The 24,494-nt window shown below is 33.4% G+C and overlaps 2 long non-coding RNA genes across 3 annotated transcripts; one reads left to right on the top strand and one right to left on the bottom strand.

Annotated features, from left to right (window-relative positions):
• Nucleotides 1-14,488: 14,488 nt before the first annotated feature.
• LOC110717117 lies at nucleotides 14,489-18,091 on the top strand. 2 transcript variants are annotated; one of them, XR_002510677.1, is made up of 2 exons: nucleotides 14,489-15,076; nucleotides 15,719-18,091. It is a non-coding gene; the product is annotated as an uncharacterized LOC110717117 (long non-coding RNA). The 2 variants fall into 2 exon arrangements; XR_002510676.1 differs by having other exon boundaries at nucleotides 14,491-15,588.
• A 4,726-nt stretch (nucleotides 18,092-22,817) lies between these two features.
• Nucleotides 22,818-23,912, bottom strand: LOC110717115. The gene is made up of 2 exons (XR_002510675.1): nucleotides 23,596-23,912; nucleotides 22,818-22,962 (listed from the first exon to the last, which is right to left on the bottom strand). It is a non-coding gene; the product is annotated as an uncharacterized LOC110717115 (long non-coding RNA).
• Nucleotides 23,913-24,494: the final 582 nt, after the last annotated feature.

The following is a 24,494-nucleotide window of genomic DNA, read 5'->3' as shown; positions in this document are numbered from 1 at the left end:
AACACATAACATCATTAATTTACTAAAATTTTATATCTATTAAATAAAATCAATGAAAAGTGACCCTTTACTAAATTTTGGGAGCGTATAGAGCAAAAAAGCCTTTAAAATAGCTTAGGGGCTTCTATCTTTTCCATCTTTCATGTATTGGTCTAAATTAACCTAATAAAATTAAAAACATCCTTAATTAACATATATTTTGGTTTCTATGAATTTTAATCTATGAAAAGTGACCATTTACTAACTTTTGTGAGCGTATACAACTAGAAAGGCTTTAAAATTGCCTAAGGGACTTCTATCTTTCCAATTTTTCATTTATCAGTCCAAATTAAAACAATAAAACATATAACACCCTGAATTAACTTATATTTTTGTTTCTATGAATTGAAATCAATGAAAAGTTACCATTTACTCACTTTTGGGAGCGTATAGAGCCAAAAACGCATTAAAATTTCCTAAGGGACTTCTATCTTTCCCATCTTTCATGTATTGGTACAAATTAACATAATAAAACACATAACATCCTTAATTAACTTATATTTTCGTTTTTATGAATTGAAATCAATGAAAAGTGACCATTTACTCAATTTTGGGAGTTTATAGAGCTAAAAAGGCTTTAAAATGGCCTAAGGGACCTCTATATTTCCCACCTTTGATGTATTGGTCCAAATTAGCACAATAAAACACATAAAATCCTTATTTAAATTATAATTTGGTTTCTCTGAATTGAAATCAATGAAAAGTGACCATTTACTAACTTTTGGGAGCGTATAGAGCTAAAAAGGCTTTAAAATTGTCTAAGGGACTTCTATCATTTCCATCTTTCATGTTAAGGTCCAAATTAACACATTTAAACACACAATATCCTTAATTAACATATATTTTGGTTTCTATAAATTGAAATCAATGAAAATTTATCATTTACTTACTTTTGGGAGCGTATTGAGCCAAAAAGGCTTTAAAATTTCCTATGGGACTTCTATCTCTCCCGTCTTTCACGTAATGGTCCAAATTAACACATTAAAACACATAACATCCTTCATTAACTTATGTTTTGGTTTCTATGAATTTAAATCAATGAAAAGTGACAATTTACATACTCTTGGGAGCTCATTAAGCCAAAAAGGCTTTAAAATTGCCTAAGGGACTTCTATCTTTCCCATATTTCATGTATTGGACAAAATTAACACAATAAAAAACATAGCATCCTTAATTATCTTATAATTTGGTTTCTATGAAAGTAATTTAATTAAAAGTGACCATTTACTCACTTTTGGGCGCGTATAGAGCCAAAAAGGCTTTAAAGTTGCCTATGGAACTTCTATCTTTCCCATCTTTCATGTATTTGGTTTAAATTAACACAATAAAAAAAAATAACATCCTTTATTAACTTATATTTTGGTTCTATGAATTGAAATCAATGAAAAGTGACCTTACCCACTTTTGGGAGCGTAAAGTGCTAAAAAGGCTTTAAAGTTTCCTAAGACACTTCTATCTTTCCCATTGTTCATTTATTGGTCCAAATTCACACATTAAAACACATAACATCCTTAGTTAATGTATATTTTGGTTTCAATAAATTAAAATCAATGAAAAGTGACCATTTACTCAATTTTGGGAGCGTATAGAGTCAAAAAGGCTTTAAAGTTTTCTAAGGAACTTCTATTTTTCACATCTTTCATCTATTGGTCTAAATTAACATAATTAAACACATAACATCCTAAATTAACTAAAATTTTGTTTCTATAAATTAAAATCAATGAAAAGTGACAATTTACTCACTTTTGGGAGCGTATAGAGCCAAAATGGCATTAAACTTGCCTAAAAGACTTCTATCAATTCCATCTTTCTTGTATTGGTCCAAATAAAAACAATAAAAAACATAACATCCTTAATTAACTTATATTTTGGTTTCTACGAATTTAAATCAATGAAAAATGACCATTTACTTACTTTTGGGAGCGTATAGAGCAAAAAAGCCTTTAAAATTGCTTATGGGACTTCTATCTTTCCCATCGTTCGTGTATTTGTCCAAATTAACACAATAAATTACATAACATCCATAATTAACTTATATTTTGGTTTCTATGAATTGAAATCAATGAAAAGTGACCATTTATGATCTTTTGGGAGCGTATAGAGCTAAATAGGTTTTCATATTGCCTAAGGGACTTATATCATTTCCATCTTTCAAGTATTGGTCCAAATTAACACATTAAAACACATAATATCCATAGTAAAATTATTTTTTGGATCTTATAAATTTAAACAATGAAAATTGACCATTTACTCAATTTTGGGAGCGTATTGAGCTTAAAAGGCTTTAAGATTTCCAAAGGGACTTCTATCTTTCACATCTTTCATGTATTAGTCCAAATTAACACAAAAAAACACATAAAATTCTTAATTAACTTAAATTTTGGTTTTTATGAATTAAAATCAATGAAAAGTGACCATTTACTAACTTTTGGGAACGGATTGAGCTAAAAAGGTTTTAAATTTGCCTATGGGAATTCTATCTTTCCCATCATTCATGTATTGGTCCAAATTAACACAATAAAACACATAATATCCATAATAAACTAAAATATTGGTTTCTATGAATTGAAATCAATTTAAAGTGACCATTTACTCACCTTAAGGAGCTTATAGAGCCAAAAAGGCTATAAAGGATCCTAAGGAACTTCAATTTTTCCCACATTTCATGTATTGGTTCAAATTGACACAATTAAACACATGTGATACTTAATTAAATGAAATTTTGTTTTAATGAATTGAAATCTATGAAAAGTGACCATTTACTCACTTTTGGGAGCGTATAGAGCCAAAAAGGCTTTAAAGTTGCCTTAGGGACTTTTATCTTTCCTATCATTCATGTATTGGTCAAAATAAAAATAATAAAACACATAATATCCTAAATTAACTTGTATTTTAGTTTCTTTGAATTGAAATTAATGAAAAATGACCAGTTACTAACTTTTTGGAGCGTATAGAGCGAAAAAGGCTTTAAAATTGCATAAGGGACTTCTATCATTTCCATCTTTCATGTATTGGTCCAAATTAACACAATAAAACACATAACATCCTTAATTAACAAAAATTTTGTATCTACGAATTGAAATGGATGAAGAGTGACCATTTAGTCACTTTTGGGAACGTATAGAGCCAAAATGGCCTTAAAGTTGCCTAAGGGACTTTTGTCTTTACCATTTTTCATGTATTAGTCCAAATTAATAAAATAAAACACATAAAAACCTTAATTAACTAAAATTTTATTTCTTTGAATTGATATCAATGAAAAGTAACCATTTACTCACATTTGGGATCGTATAGAGCAAAAAAACCCTTTAAAATAGCCTAAGGAACTTCTATCTTCCCAAACTTTCACGTATTGGTCCAAATTAACACAATAAAATTCATAACATCATTAATTAACATATATTTTAATTTCTATGAATTGAAATAAATGAAAAGTGACCATTTACGAACTTTTGGGAGCGTATAGAGCAAGAAAAGATTTAAAATTGCCGAAGGGACTTCTATCTTTCCAATCTTTCATGTTTTAGTCCAAATTAACACAATAAAACACATAACATCATTAATTTACTAAATATTTGTTTCTATGAAATAAAATCAATGAAAAGTGACCCTTTACTAACTTTTAGGAGCGTATAGAGCAAAAAAGCCTTTAAAATAGCCTAAGGGACTTCTATCATTCCCATCTTTCCTGTATTGGTTCAAATTAACACAATAAAATACAAAACAGTCTTAATTAACTTATATTTTGGTTTCTATGAATTGAAATCAATAAAAAGTGACCATTTACAAACTTTTAAGAGCGTATACAGCAAGAAAGGCTTTAAAATTGCCTATGGGACTTCTTTCTTTCCAATTTTTCAAGTATCAGTCAAAATTAACACAATAAAACACATAACACCCTGAATTAATTTATATTTTCGTTTCTATGAATTGAAATTAATGAAAAGTAACCATTTACTCACATTTGGGAGCGTATAGAGCAAAAAAGCCGTTAAAATAGCCTAAGGGACTTCTATCTTTCCAATCTTTCAAGTATTGGTCCAAATTAACACAATAAAATTCATAACATCCTTAATTAACATATATTTTAATTTTTATGAATTCAAATCAATGAAAAGTGACCATTTACGAACTTTTGGGAGTGTAAAGAGCAAGAAAGGCTTTAAAATTGCCTAAGGGACTTCTATCTTTCTCATCTTTCATGTATTGGTCCAAATTAACACAATATAACACATAACACCCTTAATTAACTTATATTTTTGTTTCTATGAATTGAAACCAAAGAAAAGTTACCATTTACTCACTTTTGGGAGCGTATAGAGCCAAAAAGGCATTAAAACTGCCTAAGGGACTTCTATCTTTCCCATCTTTAATGTATTGGTCCAAATAAACATAATAAAATACATAACATCCTTAATTAACTTATATTTTGGTTTCTATGAATTGAAATCAATGAAAGGTGACCATTTACTCTCTTTTGGGAGCGTATTGAGCAAAAAAGGCTTTAAAATTTCCTAAGGGACTTTTATCTTTCCCATCTTTCACGTATTGTTCCAAATTAAAACATTAAAACACATAACATCTTTAATTAACTTATGTTTTGATTTCTATGAATTTAAATCAATGAAAAGTGACAATTTACATACTTTTGGGAGCGTATTGAGCCAAAAAGGCTTTAAAATTTCCTAAGGGACTTCTATCTTTCCCATCTTTCATGTATTGGACAGAATTAACACAATAAAAAACATAAAATCCTTAATTATCTTATATTTTGGTTTCCATGAAAGTAATTCAATTAAAAGTGACCATTTACTCACTTTTGGGAGCGTGTAGAGCCAAAAAGGCTTTAAAGTTGCCTATGGGACTTCTATCTTTCCCATCTTTCATGCATTGGTCTAAATAAACATAATAAAACACATAACATCCTTAATTAACTTATATTTTTGTTTTTATGAATTGAAATCAATTAAAAGTTACCATTTACTCACTTTTAAGAACGTATAGAGCCAAAAAATCTTAAAATTCCCTAAGGGACTTGTATCTTTCCCATGTTTTATGTATTTGGTCCAAATTAACACAATAAAAACCATAACATCCTTGATTAACTTATATTTTGGTTCTATAAATTGAAATCAATGAAAAGTGGCCTTACAGACTTTTGGGAGCGTAAAGTGCTAAAAAGGCTTTAAAATTGCCTAAGACACTTCTATCTTTCCCATCGTTCATTTATTGGTCCAAATTCACACAATAAAACACATAACATACATAGTTAATGTATATTTTGGTTTCAATAAATTAAAATCAATGAAAAGTGACCATTTACTCAATTTTGGGAGCGTATAGAGCCAAAAAGGCTTTAAAGTTTCCTAAGGAACTTCTATCTTTCACATCTTTCATGTATAGGTCCAAATTAACATAATTAAACACATAACATCTTAAATTAACTAAAATTTTGTTTCTATGAATTGAAAACAATGAAAAGTGACAATTTATTCACTTTTGGGAGCGTATAGAGCCAAAAAGGAATTAAAATTGCCTAAGGGAATTCTATCATTTCCATATTTCTTGTATTGGTCCAAATAAAAACAATAAAACACATAACATCCTTAGTTAACTTATATTTTGGTTTCTACGAATTTAAATCAATGAAAAATGACCATTTACTTACTTTTGGGAGCGTATAGAGCAAAAAAACCTTTAAAATTGCTTATGGGACTTCTATCTTTCCCATCGTTCGTGTATTTGTCCAAATTAACACAATAAATTACATAACATCCATAATTAACTTATATTTTGGTTTCTATGAATTGAAATCAATGAAAAGTGACCATTTATGATCTTTTGGGAGCGTATAGAGCTAAATAGGTTTTCATATTGCCTAAGGGACTTATATCATTTCCATCTTTCAAGTATTGGTCCAAATTAACATATTACAACACATAATATCCTTAATTAAATTATTTTTTATCTCTTATAAATTTTAATCAATGAAAATTGACCATTTACTTACTTTTGGGAGCGTATTGAGCATAAAAGGCTTTAAAATTTCCAAAGGGGCTTCTATCTTTCCCATCTTTCATGTATCGGTCCAAATTAACACAACAAAACACATAAAATTCTTAATTAACTTAAATTTTGGTTTTTATGAATTAAAATCAATGAAAAGTGACCATTTACTAACTTTTGGGAACGGATTGAGCCAAAAAGGCTTTAAATTTGCCTATGGGAATTCTATCTTTCCCATCTTTCATGTATTGGTCCAAATTAACACAATAAAACACATAATATCCATAATTAACTAAAATATTGGTTTCTATGAATTGAAATCAATTTAAAGTGACCATTTACTCACCTTTAGGAGCTTATAGAGCCAAAAAGGCTATAAAGGATCCTAAGGAACTTCAATTTTTCCCACATTTCATGTATTGGTTCAAATTGACACAATTAAACACATGTGATACTTAATTAAATGAAATTTTGTTTTAATGAATTGAAATCTATGAAAAGTGACCATTTACTCACTTTTGGGAGCGTATAGAGCCAAAAAGGCTTTAAAGTTGCCTTAGGGACTTTTATCTTTCCTATCATTCATGTATTGGTCAAAATAAAACAAATAAAACACATAAAAAAATATCTTAAATTAACTTGTATTTTCGTTTCTATGAATTGAAATTAATGATAAATAACCATTTACTAACTTTTGGGAGCATATAGAGCGAAAAAGGCTTTAAAATTTCCTAAGGGACTTCTATCATTTCCATCTTTCATGTATTGGTCCAAATTAACACAATAAAACACATAACACCCTTAATTAACTTATATTTTTGTTTCTATGAATTGAAACCAAAGAAAAGTTACCATTTACTCACTTTTGGGAGCGTATAGAGCCAAAAAGGCATTAAAACTGCCTAAGGGACTTCTATCTTTCCAATCTTTCAAGTATTGGTCCAAATTAACACAATAAAATTCATAACATCCTTAATTAACATATATTTTAATTTTTATGAATTCAAATCAATGAAAAGTGACCATTTACGAACTTTTGGGAGTGTAAAGAGCAAGAAAGGCTTTAAAATTGCCTAAGGGACTTCTATCTTTCTCATCTTTCATGTATTGGTCCAAATTAACACAATATAACACATAACACCCTTAATTAACTTATATTTTTGTTTCTATGAATTGAAACCAAAGAAAAGTTACCATTTACTCACTTTTGGGAGCGTATAGAGCCAAAAAGGCATTAAAACTGCCTAAGGGACTTCTATCTTTCCCATCTTTAATGTATTGGTCCAAATAAACATAATAATATACGTAACATCCTTAATTAACTTATATTTTGGTTTCTATGAATTGAAATCAATGAAAAGTGACCATTTACTCTCTTTTGGGAGTGTTTAGAGCCAAAAAGGCTTTAAAATTGCCTAAGGGACTTCTATATTTCCCATCTTTTATGTATTGGTCCAAATTAACACAATTAAACACATAACATCCTTAATTAACTAAAATTTTATTTCTATGAATTTAAATCAATGAAAAGTGACATTACTCACTTTTGGGAGCGTATAGAGCCAAAAAGGCATTAAAATTGCCTATGGGACTTCTATCTTTCCCATCTTTCATGTATTGTTCCAAATAAAAACAATAAAACACATAACATCCTTACACTACGTGCAAAAACATAATTGGCACCGGTTCAAAACCCCTCAATGTCACCGGTTTTTAACCGGTGCCAATGTGGGGGGTGCCAATTACGATTATGAAAAGCCACCGGTTGAAACCGGTGGAAAAAATGGTTTTAGGCGCTGGTTAACCGGTGCCAAAAATGGCCCAAAATTTTTTTTCCATTGTTTTTGGCACCGGTTAACCGGTGCCAAAAAATGCCCATTATATATATAATTTTTTTTTTGTCATATTTCACTTAACAATGAAATAAAAAAAAAAGAACATCTGATAAGTGACTTTTATGTCACTTTTAGAGGTGTTTATTGAATACTTTTCCGTCTTATTACAATAATTAAGCTCAATTTATCCTTTATTTCTATTATTTTACTTATTCTCGTCTTTTATCTTTTTATTTGAGTATTTTGTAGTTTTTATTCTAATTTAGATTAACTTAGTTTTATTAATTCCTAGTTTCTCTCTTTTTATTTATTTTTCCTTTTAGTTTCTAGTTTGTTTTCTTTATTTTATGTTATTTGATTTAATTTTATTATTTATTTAGTTTTAGAATTTTATTTTACTTTATTTATCTTATTTTATTTTATTTTATTTTATCTTTTAAAAACCCCCTCGTGTTGTTTTTGGTGGTGTTTTCGGGTCCTTGGTCGATCGGGTTCAAGGTCCGAGAATTGAGTCAAACAACATGCTCCAAGCCACCAGCACCTACCTATCACAGCCACAACTAAGCTCCCCCGCTCCACCACTTCCACACACAAAACAACAGCCACCAGCTCCACCACTGCTCCACCTCTTCCACACACCAAACAACCACCAGAGTAGCTCCCCTGCTCATAAACCGCACCTTCCACCAGCCACCAAAATCACCATCAAACGCACCCACCAATCCCAGCCAACTCGTAACTCGCAAAACAGCCATCCTACACCACACAGTCCCCTGCTTCCCCAATTCACCAACAACAATAGCAGCAAATCAACATCACTCACAATACCAAATCACCACCAACACCCCGCAACTCCAATCAACCACCAATCTCAGCCACCTAAACCACCGTCCACCAAAACCCGTATCAACCAACACCACTGCAACAACCGATTCCCTTGCTCCCTCACTTCACGCAACAACAACAACCACCCAAATCACCACCAAACCACTCACTAATTAAACCCCTCAGCTCACAGTAGCAAACCACCATCAACAACCACCCGAACTCACCTCCAATCTACCTCCGTCAGCCACCAATTAAGACCACCGTTAGCCACCAAAACAACAACAACAACAATTGCAGCCGCAATTCGCCCAACACCCAAACTCATAGAGCAGCTAATTCGCGGCCGTGCATCCCTGTCAGAAAGCGCACAAATTGGAGTCTAAAATCAGAGTTGAGGCAGTAGCTTTGCGCGACCTGTGCGCGACTTCTGTGCGGGGGCGCAATTGTGGGTCAATCACCAGCTTTTCACGTGATTTTTATGAAAATTGGACGGCCATCTGGTGATGCTAGATGATGATGATATTGATTTACGGTGGTGATTATGATGATTTTTTGTTGATTGATGATGGTGAATGAGAGTAGCAAAGGAAGGGAGAAGATGGTGGGATTTCGTGGGTCTGATGGGTTTGGTTGGAATTTTGGGGGTTTCTTTTTCCTTTTCATTTTATTTTATTTTATTTTATTTTAGTTTAGTTTTTGAATTTAGTTTTTAATTAGTTTTTTTTATTTTTATTTTTTTTATTTAACTTGTATTATAAATACCCCTTTGGGGTTATTTTCTCATAACTTTCAATCAACATTTTTTATTTTAGATAGATTAGATTAGTTTAGCCTATATTTTCTCTCTCTTAGGGTTAGATTTGGATTTTCTCTCTCTAGTTTTAGGAGTAGTTGAAGAGAGAGAAAGCTTGGATTTCCATGGAGATTTTGAGAGGTTGAAGAAGCAACTTTGTGGAACTTCTTCTCATCTATTCAATGAGCATTTTCTAACTTTCTCTCATCTTTATTTGTTTGCTTAATTCTTAGTTTTTGCTTTTTGTTTGTTGATTTGAGTAGATTAATTGTTTTGTTTGTTTAATCTTGTTTTTATTCTTATTTTTCCTTATTTTCCAAATGTCTTTCTTCATTATGTTAGCTTAGGTCTTGTTCTAGGGAATTGGATGAAGGTTATATTAATGAATTGAATGATTGATTGTGATTAGTATGGAATTGTTTCTTGATTATTGTGTGTGGGTAATGCTTTTATGGATTAGAATCTTTCTAGCTAATATATTCTATGCTCTTAATTGTGCTTTCAATCAATTATGCAAGAGTGAGTTGGTTGAGAGCCCTAAATTATTCCATACCTTTGCTAGGCTAGTTGCACGAGAGTGAATTAGTTTAGTAGGATAATTAACATGCTTAATTGTGCGAGAGTGAGTTAAATGTGTTGATGTTCCTAATCGAGGTCATTTTCAGCTATTTGTATGATGTTGTTTAATACATTGATGTGATTGGATTCCACTTTCCCTAGTTTTAGCTAATTGCTCTTAGTAGTGTTTGGTTTAATCTCTCTCTATCTCACAACCTTTCCTACTAGTCTAGTTAGCACAAATTAATACACTTAGTCCTTTTGGGTTCGACCCTTTACTTGCCACTAACTAGTTTAGTGTAAGTTTAGGTAATATAAATTTTTAATTTGGTTAGGGTTAGTAGTCTCAACGACCTACTTTTACCCTCGATAAAATTTTGGCGCCGTTTCCAGGGACTAAGGCGTTCATTAGTTTGTGTTGATTAGATTAGATAGGTTCTTGTATATTATTTGATTTTTGTTTGCTTTTCTTTGTCCTTTATATAAAAATGGCATGCTTATATTTTCCTCAATTTGATGGTGAACCCTTCTATGCTTACTTTGAAATACTAGATGGTTTCCTTAGTTACCATGTGTGTTCTATTAGTGATGCTTGTGGTATAGCTTATTGGGGCATGAATGAGTATACTAGGGGAATGGTTGATGACATGAATAATGGTAGATTTTGTCATTTGTCTATGCATGATGCTTGGGATTTCTTCACATGGCTTGCTAGGGATTCTTTAGATAGAGAATCTCATGTTTCTTGTTTTGATTCTTAATGCCAAGATTCTTTTAATTTTTGCATGAATTCTCTTGATACTTCTTATGTGCCTTGTGATGATCCAAGTATGCCAATTGACACCTTTCCCCCTTATGCTCATTTTGATGAGGTTTGTGCTAATTTTGATGATGTGCAATTTGACTTTGATCATGAACCTCAACCTAATAACATTGATGCCCAAATTCTCTCTCAAATGCAGTATCTCACCCAACAACTCCAAGATCTTCAAGAGGAACAAAAATTGAGAGAAGTGTGGCTTGCCCAAGTGATGAGTGCTATGTTTGATTTAGATGGACGTGAGGAACCTCACTTGGAGTGTGAGAGTGTTGTTGAGGATGATGTAGGGCAAGGGTGTGAAGGTGAGGGGAGATTTTCTTGTGATGAAAGAATTTTTGAGGATTTTGATCCTTTTAATTCCCCATTTGAGCTTGAATGCCATCCTTCCCCTTATTCACCCCCTTTGAGAGCTTCCCTTGGTGAGGATGTGAGTGAGCCATCTTCATGTTTGAATGAGGGAGTTCATGAGGATGATAATGGTGAGTTTGAGAAATCAAGAGAGATTGAGAGTCCCTTGAGTGATGGTGGAAGGGTTGTGAATGAAGAAAATGTCGATTTTGAGGATTCCAACCCCCTTCCCTATCTTTATGAATCCACCTTGCATGTTGGTGACCCTTTTATCCATGAGTCTTTGGATTCATTTGAGGTTATGGCTAGTATGTTCATTGAAGGTGTAACAAAACATTAAAGCCTTTTGAGAGAGTTCATTGGCAATGCTTCATGGGAAAGGGATGAGTTTGAGAGAAACCTTTATCCTTTCATGCATGGTTTAGAGACTCTAGGCTTTGAGGATCTTGAGGGAGTTGTTGTTCATCGTTGTTATAGAAAGGAGGATGAGGTTATTTCTATTAGAAAGTTTTTGTTTGAGGGAGATTTGAGTCATGAGTGTTCTTTTGAGGATTCTATGATTGATTTTCATGCCCTCGTTAATGATGTGAGGCTTTGTGAGACCATTGTTTCTCCTCCCCTTCCTCATGTCCCTTTCTCAAGGAAATTTGACCACATCTTCTACTATCCCATGTTCCTCCCTTCTTTTGTCAAAGAGCTTATTGAGGAACTTCTCTTGTTTGATGAGACTCTTCCTTTTCATTCTCCTATTATTGAGGAAATGGGTGATTATGCCACCCAAAAAGATTTTGAGGAGGTTTTGCCATTTTATTCTTTTCCTTATTTTTCTTCTTCTTTCTCTTCTTATTTTCTTGATTTTTCTTTTGATTTTTCTTCTTTCTTTTGGCATCTTCCTTCTCACTTACGTGCAATAATCTTGTTGCACGTCCTCCTCCTGTCATTTTCCTACTTGTTATCATATGAAATGTGTAGTAGTGCATTTGATAAGCTCTTGCGTTCGTTGCAATATTATTTACTAGAGTGGTCTCGCTTGGACGTTAAACAAGCCTTTCTTGGGAAGTAACCCGAGGTTTTTATTGCTTTCATTTTCTTTTCTTTTTAGATTAGATTTTCTCTCATGAAAATGTTTGTGTGCTTTTTTCTAGGTACATGACTTGATATACACTTATGCATTGGTTTGGATCAAGAATCAAGGAAGTTTGACGCCTATTTTTGCTAGCATATGGAAATCGAGATTCAATTCAAGAGGAAATCGGCTTTGAAAGGTTAAATTGGTTCATTTGCGGTAATTACACCCACCAATATCCGGTAATATCTTTCCTAGCTCTTTCTCTAATGGTTGGTGACTCGTTGGACTTGTGTTAGTTTGTTGGATTGATTTCTTTCTTTTCCCCTCCCATGGATTATTTTGTTTATATTTGAGTATATTGTTTCACTCAAGCTTGGGAGGGAGGGTATTCTATCATGTTTAGTGGGATGTTGATTCATTTATGCCATGCACTTGAGTATATGCATTTCCATGTCTTTTCTTTTATTTTGAAAAATCCAAAAAGATTTTTGTTTACTTTCAAGGTAATTTTGGCAAAATGTGTTTTGTTTGTTCTTATTTTGGACATTTTGTTTTGGGACTTGAATCCTTGAATGTTTTTCTTCCTAAGTGGTAAATGTATGCACAGTTTGAGAGTGTTATTGGTTGAAGCCTTAGTTCTCGGGAATGTGGTAAGATGGAGTTGCTCTCTATAGTGGATTTGAAACCCTTGGTTGGTATTTGTTTGGTTATAATCTCTTGTGAGCTTCTTTTGTTCTAGCCTTCATCACCTTGTTGAGCGGCTATTTAGGATCCTTGACTATGCATGTCTTAATCCTTGCTTTGACCTCTAGCTCCCAAGATCGTGACTGAGCCACTCTAGGGGAGGAAAAGGGCACCTTTTTCAATTTTCTTTATCTTCTTTTTATTTTGTTACAAATTTGGTTTTCTATTTTGCATCGACCTACTTATTAACCAATTTGAGCCTAATGTTTCCCGCTCTTGTTTAAACCGCGTTACAAACCTAATGGCCTATGTTTACCAACCCTTTTAGTTAGTGAAGCATTGGCATGTGAGCACTACAACAAATCATCACTTGTGCCACGAATTATGCCACGGGAATTCAAAATTCGTGGCATATTTCATTTAGCCACGGGAAAAATGAATTATGATACAAAACCTATATATGTAGAATAGTTTATGCCACGGATTTTTCTTTCCCGTGACAATTATATCACTTGTGCCACAAGTAGTTTTTTTTCCCGTGGCAAACTTTACATCTGTGTCACGGGTAGCTCTTTTCCTGTGACAAACTTTAATTTTGTACCACGGGTAACTCTTTTTCCGTGGCAAACTTTACAATTGTGCGATGAGTATTTTTTTTTATGTGGTAAACTTTGCATTAATGTCATAGGTAATAATTTTTCCTGTGACAAGCACACATTTATGCCACAGGTTTTGCTATCAAAAAATTTTATGTAGCTAGATTATTTTCTCATGTCATAAAAAAGTGTAAATTGTAGCGTACAATATAACTTTACTAAGAATATATATTTACATGCATACAATTTAATTAGATACCATGAATTAGCCATGTTACTTTGATTTTTTTTTTCTTTTAAACTTGAATATTAAATATAACGAGTACAAATTTGAGGTCGAATATATTTATATAGATGATCTATTTCTAATAGACGCTTAAATTTTCTTTACAAATATGCTTTGTTTTCCTTCATAATAACGCCAACAAGTGTATTGCTTTCATAAATTTGATTTCTCTTTGTGAATTGCTTGTTTGATATTTTTATAGCCCATAACTGGTATAAAAAGTCATTTACAGCTCCCTATTTGCGGCTTTTCTAATCATAAATAGTCAAAATTACTCTTAAAATTAAGATTGCCCAAATATATATCGTTTTGTTGGGGCTTTCGTAGTAGGAAAAATGTTAGGAAAAACATCTTTTACTACGTCAAATTCTAGAAAAATGGAGCAAAATAGACGTACTTTCGTGCCGAACTAGAAAACTCTTAAGAAAATTAGAAAAGGCTCGGTTTATACAAAAACCTGGGGCGATAAAACTAATTTACTTCGTTTTTGTTTGAAATTGTAGCGCTAAAACTAAAACTAAAAGTCTAAAACTATCACTTTGTTTTTCACGCGCATTCACGGGGCGTTTGGATTGTGGAAATGAGATTTTGGGGATTAAAAGGTGCGAATGAGATTGAGAATTAATTGATGGGAATACATGAAAATATGGCAATACCTTGTTTGGATAGTGGGTGGGAATATATAGGGAATAAATAACAATTTTACAAAAATACCCTTATTAAGATTAATTTTTCATTCTTTTCATTAATGACAAAAATGTCATTTTTCCCCTATTCCCATTCCCATCCATTTATTACTTACCCTCCTTAAAAATAAAATGGTGGGAATTCACCTTTAAATAATCTCATTCCCAAAACACTTTATTCTCATTTTCACCAAACAAACGAGACTTATTTTTTCAATTGGGATTAATCCCATCCTCAATTCCCACTTGTCAAACACCACCTATTGAATACACCAATAATCCACTTCTCCCTCGTCAATTCTCCTTCTTGACGCTGACTCTTCTCGCGACGCCGCCTTCAAGAGCTGCCGCTAGGTCGCCCTCGGTCAAGATCTTCTTCCTCCCTACAGCCGCGAGTCAAGGATTCCTCCTTTATCCTTCCGGCTGCAAGTCAGGGCTGCTGGCCACTGCTCCAAGGGTTGACTTCTCCTTCAAGGGTTTGGGCGACTCCAAGAATCAGCATCACTCAAAGGATTTTCGGCCCTCACGGTCACCATAACTTCTACTTTCTTTCTCTTCTTTCTGATTTTTATTCAATTTTTTTAATACGGATATTGATAACGATTATTTTTTAATACGGAGGAAGAGGCTTGATTTTTCTCTCTACTTTTATTGTTGTTGTTATTGTAGTTTAATGGAAAAGGTTTTTGATTAAAATTAGGTAGTGGTGCGAATTTAGGTTAAAATTCTAAAAACTGTTGTGATTGTAGTGTTCATCCTGGATTTTTAATTGAAATTAGACAATTGTACAATACTCAGTTAAAATTAATTGCAGCATTTTAGTCAATTACTTGGAATCAACTTTGTTATTGCAGGCACTTTCAACAATTCAAAACCTTTCATCCAAAATCTGATGATAACATGAACCACTGACAATTAGAATAATAAGCAAAACTAAATTGGGATTGCAAAAGTAAAAACAGAGAATGTAAAATATAGTCACGAACAATGGATTGAATTAGGATGGACGCCTCACCGCCTTAGAACATACAAGATCTATGGTACAGTTCTTTGAAGTCATTTTATTGACTTACCTTTTCGGTGCATTGTGTAATTTTCTTGTACTAGTATTTATTTTGGTTATTGCCTTTATTTATTTGTGTTTATGCAGTTGGTTTGCTGAAATTTCAGGTACTTAGCTTATGAGAGACACTCTGAGGCATTGGATATCCTTAAGTCATGTGCCTATCTCTAATTGCAACATGATCAGGTCTTCTATATTGAACACCAACTTATAATTTTTGTTCAATTTTTATTCAATTGTATGGGAGAGTGCGGTCCATTTGCTGAAAGTTATGCTAAGTTTCTAATTAATGGCTTGTGTCGTTGTAGGGATAGTTAACAATAACTCTACTTTGTTTCTATAAGTTGTTTCCTATGAACTTATGAAGCTTTTGGGATGATATTATACTTCTATTATTTGGAGAAATAGAAACCTAGGTGTCATACTTTATCTTCAAACTGTTATATGTGAAAATTCCTTCTCCCTATATGAATCTTATACGAAGTATAATTATCCTACTGAACGGGAGTTTAATCAATCTTGTTGATGAATTTGTTTATGATTAGAAAGTTATATAATATTAAGTTATTGACTAATCTCTTAGAATAGGGAGCTGCCCATTGTGTAGACAGCCATATACATCCATGCATGGTCAACCTTTTGTCATTTTGCTTTTGTACCTATTGAAATATGTGAATTTGTCCAAATGTGACTATGTGAGATTGTGAGGCCTGATTGTATCTGTGAACTAAATGATGTTCTGCATATCTATTTAAAATTTTATTCAATATTAATTCTGCTACTGTTTTGTTTGGGATCTAATTTCGTCTTAGACAAACTGGCTTTGAGCTTCTGAACTCTATCAATGGAGAGTAAGCTCTTTTAGCTCCACAATTGTCGTTCCATTATTATCTACAAGTTTGGAAGCTGTAGCTCAGATGCTTTAACTCTTGAGAGTATTGCATATGAGTTGTCACTTGTCAGTATGATTGTCTATTAATTTCTACTCTTCTTTTTAGGGTTCTAAGTGTATTTTACCTCTAGTCTGTAGGGCCGAAATAGAAATGGATTGGAGCAGGCCTTACAAGTTTTGAAATCAAAGGTATCAACAAAGGAGTTGTGAATCTGACAATGTTTAATTGGACCTGCAATATTACTCTTTTTGTATACTATCTGCATCATATCGTTTCTCACTAAAGTATTTCTTAGTTTCTCATATAATATATCTTCATTATTTCTTCGACTATCTTGTGTTGTTTGTACAGTTAGGAAGCTAGCAAGTTGACTTTGTTCTTCTTTGGTTCCCAGATTTAAAAATACAAACTGGGCGTCGACCACTGAACCACCCAAGACAAAACCGCTTACATGTTAACCCTAATTCCATGCTTTCTAGCTCTTGTTATCATGAAAAACGGGGTTCTCTTAGCTTGAAAAGTTTCACGTTTGCTGGCTCTACCTCAATGTTCCTTCAGACTATACTTACATGATTTCGTTGTGTTTTTGATGCTGAATTTTCGTACGTTTCAATAAATTTGTGAGTTTTGGCGTAATTTTTCTAGATTAATATGTGTGTACATTGTTTTAAGGTGAAATTATGTGGGTTTTAATGGTTCTTGGGTTGATGTTTTTTTTTTCAGCATTTACTTGGTGTTTGTCTCAAAAATATCCTGAACTGCAACAGAATTGTGCATGAGTTCAAAGTGCTCATATAGCTTCTCTTATTTACTTTCCGAGACTTTTAACTTTTGAACAATAGTTTATCTCTACATTTTCATATACCGTGGATGTTTTACTGAGGTGCAATTCTACAGTATACTCTAATGTTTTATTTGTTTTCGATGTAACAAACTTTTAGGAATATGGGTAAGAATGCCTGGTTCGTGTCAAATCAGGGTTGAATTTAGGGTATAAAAAGGCTATTTCTTTACAATATATCATTAGTTCTGTCTCTTATTATTGTAAAGTCAACACTAGTCATACCAGTGTACTTGTGAAAATCGCTTTGGAGCAGCTCAAGCTCAAGCCAATATTTTTTGTATAGAAGTGTACTTTGGACTTTCTTTCTTAGTGAGTTATATGCTCCTTGAGCAAAACTCTATTACATTGGCTCATACTTATTTTTAGTACTACGCTAGTCGTAGTATATGCTTCTTCAAAATTGCAGTGAGCTAATTTTTAGACTTATAATGACAAAATATCAGAAAGAAAAAAGTGGTTGCTGGCTGATTTAAAGAAGTTCGTGATGTGTAGTGTGCTGGTCGGAGAAAGCAAGGTGTTTAAGAAGCTTCAGGGTTTTCCACTGATGTAGTTAGACACTTGCTGCTGCTCTTTGCTGGAGATTGCTTCTGCTTTGCTGATTGTTTCTGCTCCAATTATAGTGTATTCTTATTGACTATTTGTATTTTTTATTTTTTTGATAAAACTTGAAAAGTGTAATTTACAAGTTATTAATGAAAATATGTAAGATTTATGTGTTTATATGTACTATGTCTGTTAGTCAATTTGGGTGGAAAATTGCAAAATATAATATATTAGCCACTATAATATTTCTTTTTTCAAAAAAAAAAAAAGCAAGCCACTATAATATCTGTGGAAAACAAGCTTATTAGCCACGCTGATATTGTGGCAAACAAGCTTATTGGCTACGATAATATTTGACAGAACAATGCTTATTAGCCACGGTGGAATTTGTTGCAAATGAATTATTAGCCACGTTAATATACGTGGCAAGTGAATTTATTTGCTACGTGAATACCCGTGACATAAAAATTAAAATTTGCCACGACATCCATTTTCCCGTGGCAAATTCCTAGCCACGACCTCTTGTGCCACGGGAATAAATTTTAAAATTCCCGTGGCTAAATTACATAGCAACGGGAATTTTACACTTGTGCCACGATTTTACTCGTGGCACAAAGGTCAATTTGTTGTAGTGGAGGTTTGAGTTTTGAGAGTGTTGAAATGTAACAAGACATTTTGTGAATTGGTTTAAGTACGGTATTGAAAGTTGAGCTTCAAAAGAAAATGCAAAAAAGTTTGAGAAGAAAAATGCAATTCAAGAAAATCAAATGAAATTTCAAGAAAAAGTCGTCCATAGTTTAAAAAAAAAAGGCAAGGACATCAAATATTTTCTATATAAAAAAAAACACAAAAATATATTAGTTTGGTTTCGTTTTCTTCCCTAGTTTAAGCATTGAGGACAATGCTTCGTTCAAGCTTGGGGGGGAGCATTACTTCGTTTTTGGTATATATTGTGTTTAGGGGTGTACACCGGTCCAAAACCGGACCGGACCTGGACCGGACCTGTTTGGACCGGGGACCTGAATTGGGTAATTATGAGGACCGGGGACCGGACCTGAATTAACAGGTCCGGTTCCGGGCCAGACCTGAAAAATCAGGTCCGGTCCGGGTTTGGACCTGAATGGACCTGTTTTGTGTCTTTTTCGTTTTTTTTTAATACAAAACCTGTTGGACCTGCATATGGACCTGTTTTGTGATTTTTAGACCTGTTGCATAATTTAATAATTACATACAAACCAAAATTATCAATTACAAAACTACATAAAGTCTATAAAGTCCCGATTCTCAAACACCAAAAATACAAATGAGTCCACCGAAAATACAAATAAGTCCACGAAAACTCAGTTTCAATTTTTCAGAGTTTGGTTTTCTTCTTTTTTTTTTTTTTTTTTTTTTTTTTTAATTACGATTTTCCCGGGTTTCAGGTCCGGACCTGAAAACCCCGGGTTTGGACCGGGTCCGGACCGGGACCGGGAACCTGGATTTTTAAGAACCGGGACCGTACCTGAATCAACAGGTCCGGGTCAGGTCCGGTCCAGTTCAGGTCAGTTCAGGTCCGGTTTCAGGTCCGAGCCAATTTTTGTACACCCCTAATTGTGTTAGTGTTGAATAAGCTTGGGGGAGATGACATTATTGGTATTTTTGTTTGATATTTTGTGACTTCTTGAGTTTGTTTTTTAGAGTAGGCCACTCTTTTGCTTCACTTAGGAAATATCACCAAAATTTTCAAATTTTTACCCCGCCTTAACCCTTAGCCTTACGTTACAACCCAATAAAAGACCCTTAGACTTTAGTGGGGTTAGGTCAAAGAAATGTGGAGGGAGATAGACTTCAAACCTATGGAGAGAGTATGCATAGTTGAGATGTCGGGATTACCTTCTCAAAGTTTTTCATTTCTTTACTTTTTTTTCCGGTTCCTTCGTGGAATCATGAGAAACTAGCTTATGGGTTGATTTGAAGCTAGTGGAGAGAACACAGCCCGGTTGGTTGGGGCTAGGGTGGATTGTGTCCCCATTAGTTCTCTATGCTTAGCATATGTTATGTTTCAATCAACTATTGACATCTTGGAACGTGCGTACATTTGTCTATTTAGAAAGGTTTGCATTCATTGGTGCTTGTTCCTATCTCTCGTCCAAATATGAACTTTTTGTTTCCTTTCTCTTTTTATGTTTCTTTTTCTTTTCTTTTTATTGCCTTGCCTTGGTTTTTGTTTAGAGTTGTGGGTTAAACTTTTAGGACACCCTCACGAGAGCACACTCGTCCTCTAGGGCGTTCTAGGGGTTTAAAGGGCTTGTCTTTAGCTGTTAAAATTGACCGTGATTCCTACAAAAGTGAGTTAGTGTACATTCTTGTCTCCTTTAGTGTCTTAGATTTGCTTGAATAAATCACTCTCCTTCTCCCGTGTTTCATGTTAATTTGCTCGAGGACGAGCAAAAGGTTAGCTTGGGGGAGTTTGATAACTGACTTTTATGTCACTTTTAGGGGTGTTTATTGAATACTTTTCCGGCTTATTTCAATAATTAAGCTCATTTTATCCTTTATTTCTATTATTTTGCTTATTCTCGTCTTTTATCTTTTTATTTGAGTATTTTGTAGTTTTTAGTTTAAATTAGATTAACTTAGTTTTATTAATTCCTATTTTCTCTCTTTTTATTTATTTTTCTTTTAGTTTCTAGTTTGTTTTCTTTATTTTATGTTATTTCATTTAATTTTATTATTTATTTAGTTTTAGCATTTTATTTTACTTTATTTATCTTATTTTATTTATTTTATTTTTTAAAAATCCCCTCGTGTTGTTTTTGGTTGTAGGTGATTTCGGGTCCTTAGTCGATCGGGTTCAAGGTCCGAGAATTGAGTCAAACAACATGCTCTAAGCCACCAGCACCCACCTATCACAGCCACAACTAAGCTCCCCTGCTCCACCACTTCCACACACAAAACAGCAGCCACCAGCTCCACCACTGATCCACCTCTTCCACACACCAAACAACCACCAGAGTAGCTCCCCTGCTCATAAACCGCACCTTCCACCAGCCACCAAAATCACCATCAAACGCACCCACCAATCCCAGCCAACTCGTAACTCGCAAAACAGCCATCCTACACCACACAGTCCCCTGCTTCCCCAATTCACCAACAACAATAGCAGCAAATCAACATCACTCACAATACCAAATCACCACCAACACCCCGAAACTCAAATCAACCACCAATATCAGCCACCCAAACCACCGTCCACCAAAACCCGTATCAACCAACACCAACACCACCGCAACAACCGATTCCCCTGCTCCCTCACTTCACGCAACAACAACAACCACCCAAATCACCACCAAACCACTCACAAATTAAACCCCTCAACTCACAACAGCAAACCACCATCAACAACCACCTGAACTCACCTCCAATCTACCTCCGTCAGCCACCAATTAAGACCACCGTCAGCCACCAAAACAACAACAACAATTGCAGCCGCAATTTGCCCAACACCCAAACTCACAGAGTAGCCAATTCGCGGCTGCGCAGCCCTGTCAGAAAGCGCACAAATCGGAGTCCAAAGTCAGAGTTGAGGCAGTAGCTTTGCGCGACTTTTGTGCGGGCGCGCAATTGTGGGTCAATCACGAGCTTTTCACGTGATTTTTATGAAAATTGGACAGCCGAGAATCTGGTGATGCTAGATGATGATGATGTTGATTTACGGTGGTGATTATGATGATTTTTTGCTGATTGACGATGGTGAATGAGAGTAGCAAAGGAAGGGAGAAGATGGTGGGATTTCGTGGGTCTGATGGGTTTGGTGGGAATTTTGGGGGTTTCTTTTTCTTTTTCCTTTTCATTTTCTTTTATTTTATTTTAGTTTAGTTTTTGAATTTAGTTTTGAATTAGTTTTATTTTATTTTTATTTTATTTTTATTTAACTTGTATTATAAATACCCCTTTGGGGTTATTTTCTCACAACTTTCAATCGATATTTTTTTTATTTTAGATAGATTAGATTAGTTTAGCCTATATTTTCTCTTTGTTAGGGTTAGATTAGGATTTTTCTCTCTCTAGTTTTAGGAGTAGTTGTAGAGAGAGAAAACTTGGATTTCCATGGAGTTTTTGAGAGGTTGAAAAAACAACTTTGTGGAACTTCTTCTCATCTATTCAATGAACATTTTCTAACTTTCTCTCATGTTTATTTGTTTGCTTAATTCTTAGTTTTTGCTTTTTGTTTGTTGATTTGAGTAGATTAATTAGTTTGTTTGTTTAATCTTGTTTTTATTCTTATTTTGCCTTGTTTTCCATGTCTTTCTTCATTATGTTAGCTTAGGTCTTGTTCTAGGGAATTGGATGAAGGTTATATTAATGAATTGAATGATTGATTGTGATTAGTATGGAATTGTTTCTTGATTATTGTGTATGGGTAATGCTTTAATGGATTATAATCTTTTTAGCTAATCGATTCTATGCTCTTAATTGTGCTTTCAATCAATTGTGCGAGAGTGAGTTGGTTGAGAGCCCTAAATTCTTCCATACCTTTGCTAGGCTAGTTGCACGAGAGTGAATTAGTTTAGTAGGATAATTAACATGCTTAATTGTGCGAGAGTGAGTTAAATGGGTTGATGTTCCTAATCGAGGTCATTTTCAGCTATTTGTATGATGTTGTTTAATACATTGATGTGATTGGATTCCACTTTCCCTAGTTTTAGCTAATTGCTCTTAGTAGTGTTTGGTTTAATCTTTCTCTATCTCACAACCTTTCCTACTAGTCTAGTTAGCACAAATTAATACACTTAGTCCTTTTGGGTTCGACCCTTTACTTGCCACTAACTAGTTTAGTGTAAGTTTAGGTAATATAAATTTTTAATTTGGTTAGGGTTAGTTGTCCCAACGACCTACTTTTACCCTCGATCAATATCTCAATTAAATCTGACGAATTTCAATCAATATAATCCAAATTTTACAATATATAATAAAAATAATTACAATAAATTACAACATATAAATAAATAAAAACCCTACACATCTAAACCAATATTCTTGAATCTTGATTCTTCAATTTAAATTTTTAAGATCTAAATTGATGTACCTGCACCAGTTAAAAAAAAAAACAAGATTAATATAAATCAGCTTTGAAAAACAAAAAAAAAACCAGAAATTCATTCCAAAAAATTCAAACCCAGAAAAATAAAGCAGGAATTCAAACCCAGAAAAAAAACAAAAAAACAAACCATAAATTCAAATGTATGACAATTGAATTGAAACCCAGAAAAAAAAATAATAAACCAGAAATCGGAAAAAAAAAATCAAATTGAAATCCAAAAAAAAAATCAAAATGAAACCTAGAAAAAAAAAAAATCAACCCAGAAAAAAATTCAACCTCGAAATCGAAATTGAAAAAAAATAATTAACCCAGACAAAATATAACCCCAGACATTGAAAAAAAATGAAAATCAAACACATGCAAGAACCCATAAATTTGATTGAAATCTAGAAAATCGAAAAAAAACACATGAAAGAAATCCAGAAAATCAAAATCAGAAATCGAAATCCAGAAATCGAAATCGAAAAAAAAAACACATGCAATAAACCAAGAAAATCGAAATCCGAAAATCGATTGGAATAAATTAATGAAACCTAGATAAAATTCGAATTAAAATCCAAAATCAAACCCAAAAAAACACCCAATAAACACAAACCCAGAAAAATCGAAAAATTAAACCTAAAAAATCAGACCCATCTTGATTAGATTCGTTGTTGTTCGTGGTCTTGGGTGTTGGAGTTGGTGGTGGAGTTAGTGGTCGTCTTTGGTGGTGTTTAGGTGAACAAGGGGGTTTTTTTTAGGGAGAGGAAAGAGGAGAGAGAATAAAGAGAGGAGAGGAGAGGAGAGGAGAGAGAAGAGAGGAGAGGAGATCAGGAGAGAGAGAGGAGGAGGGAGGCCGAGTATGAGGTAGGGTAGGGTTTAGAAAAATATAAGGGGTATTTTTTTAAAAAAATATTTTTGCCACCGGTTCGGTTCAAAGCGGTGGAAAAAACCATTTTTCCCACCAGTTTGAAACGAACCGGTGCCAAAAACCTCTTCTAAACAAACGCCTACTTTAACCCATGTTTTTACCACCGGTTTTGAAGAACCGGTGCCATTCTACTTTTTTCACCTAGTGTTAATTAACTTATATTTTGGTTTCTACGAATTTAAATCAATGTAAAGTGACCATTTACTCACTTTTGGGAGCGTATAGAGAAAAAAAAGCCTTTAAAATTTCCTAAGGGACTTCTATCTTTCCCTTCTTTCATGTATTTGTCCAAATCAACACAATAAATTACATAACATCCATAATTAACTTATATTTTGGTTTCTTTGAATTGAAATCAATGAAAAGTGACCATTTACGAACTTTTAGGAGCGTATAGAGCTAAAAATGTTTTCATATCCCCCAAGGGACTTATATTATTTCCATCTTTCAAGTATTGGTCCAAATTATCACATTATAACACATAACATCCTTAATAAACTTATTTTTTGGTTTCTATGAATTGAAATCAATGAAATTGACCATTTACTCACTTTTGGGAGCGTATTGATCCAAAACGGCTTTAAAATTGCATAGGGAATTCTATCTT

The sequence above is a fragment of the Chenopodium quinoa genome, unplaced genomic scaffold, assembly GCF_001683475.1.
Source record: "Chenopodium quinoa cultivar QQ74 unplaced genomic scaffold, ASM168347v1, whole genome shotgun sequence".
NCBI lineage: Eukaryota > Viridiplantae > Streptophyta > Magnoliopsida > Caryophyllales > Amaranthaceae > Chenopodium > Chenopodium quinoa.
This window is presented reverse-complemented; position numbering and strand designations above follow the sequence as displayed.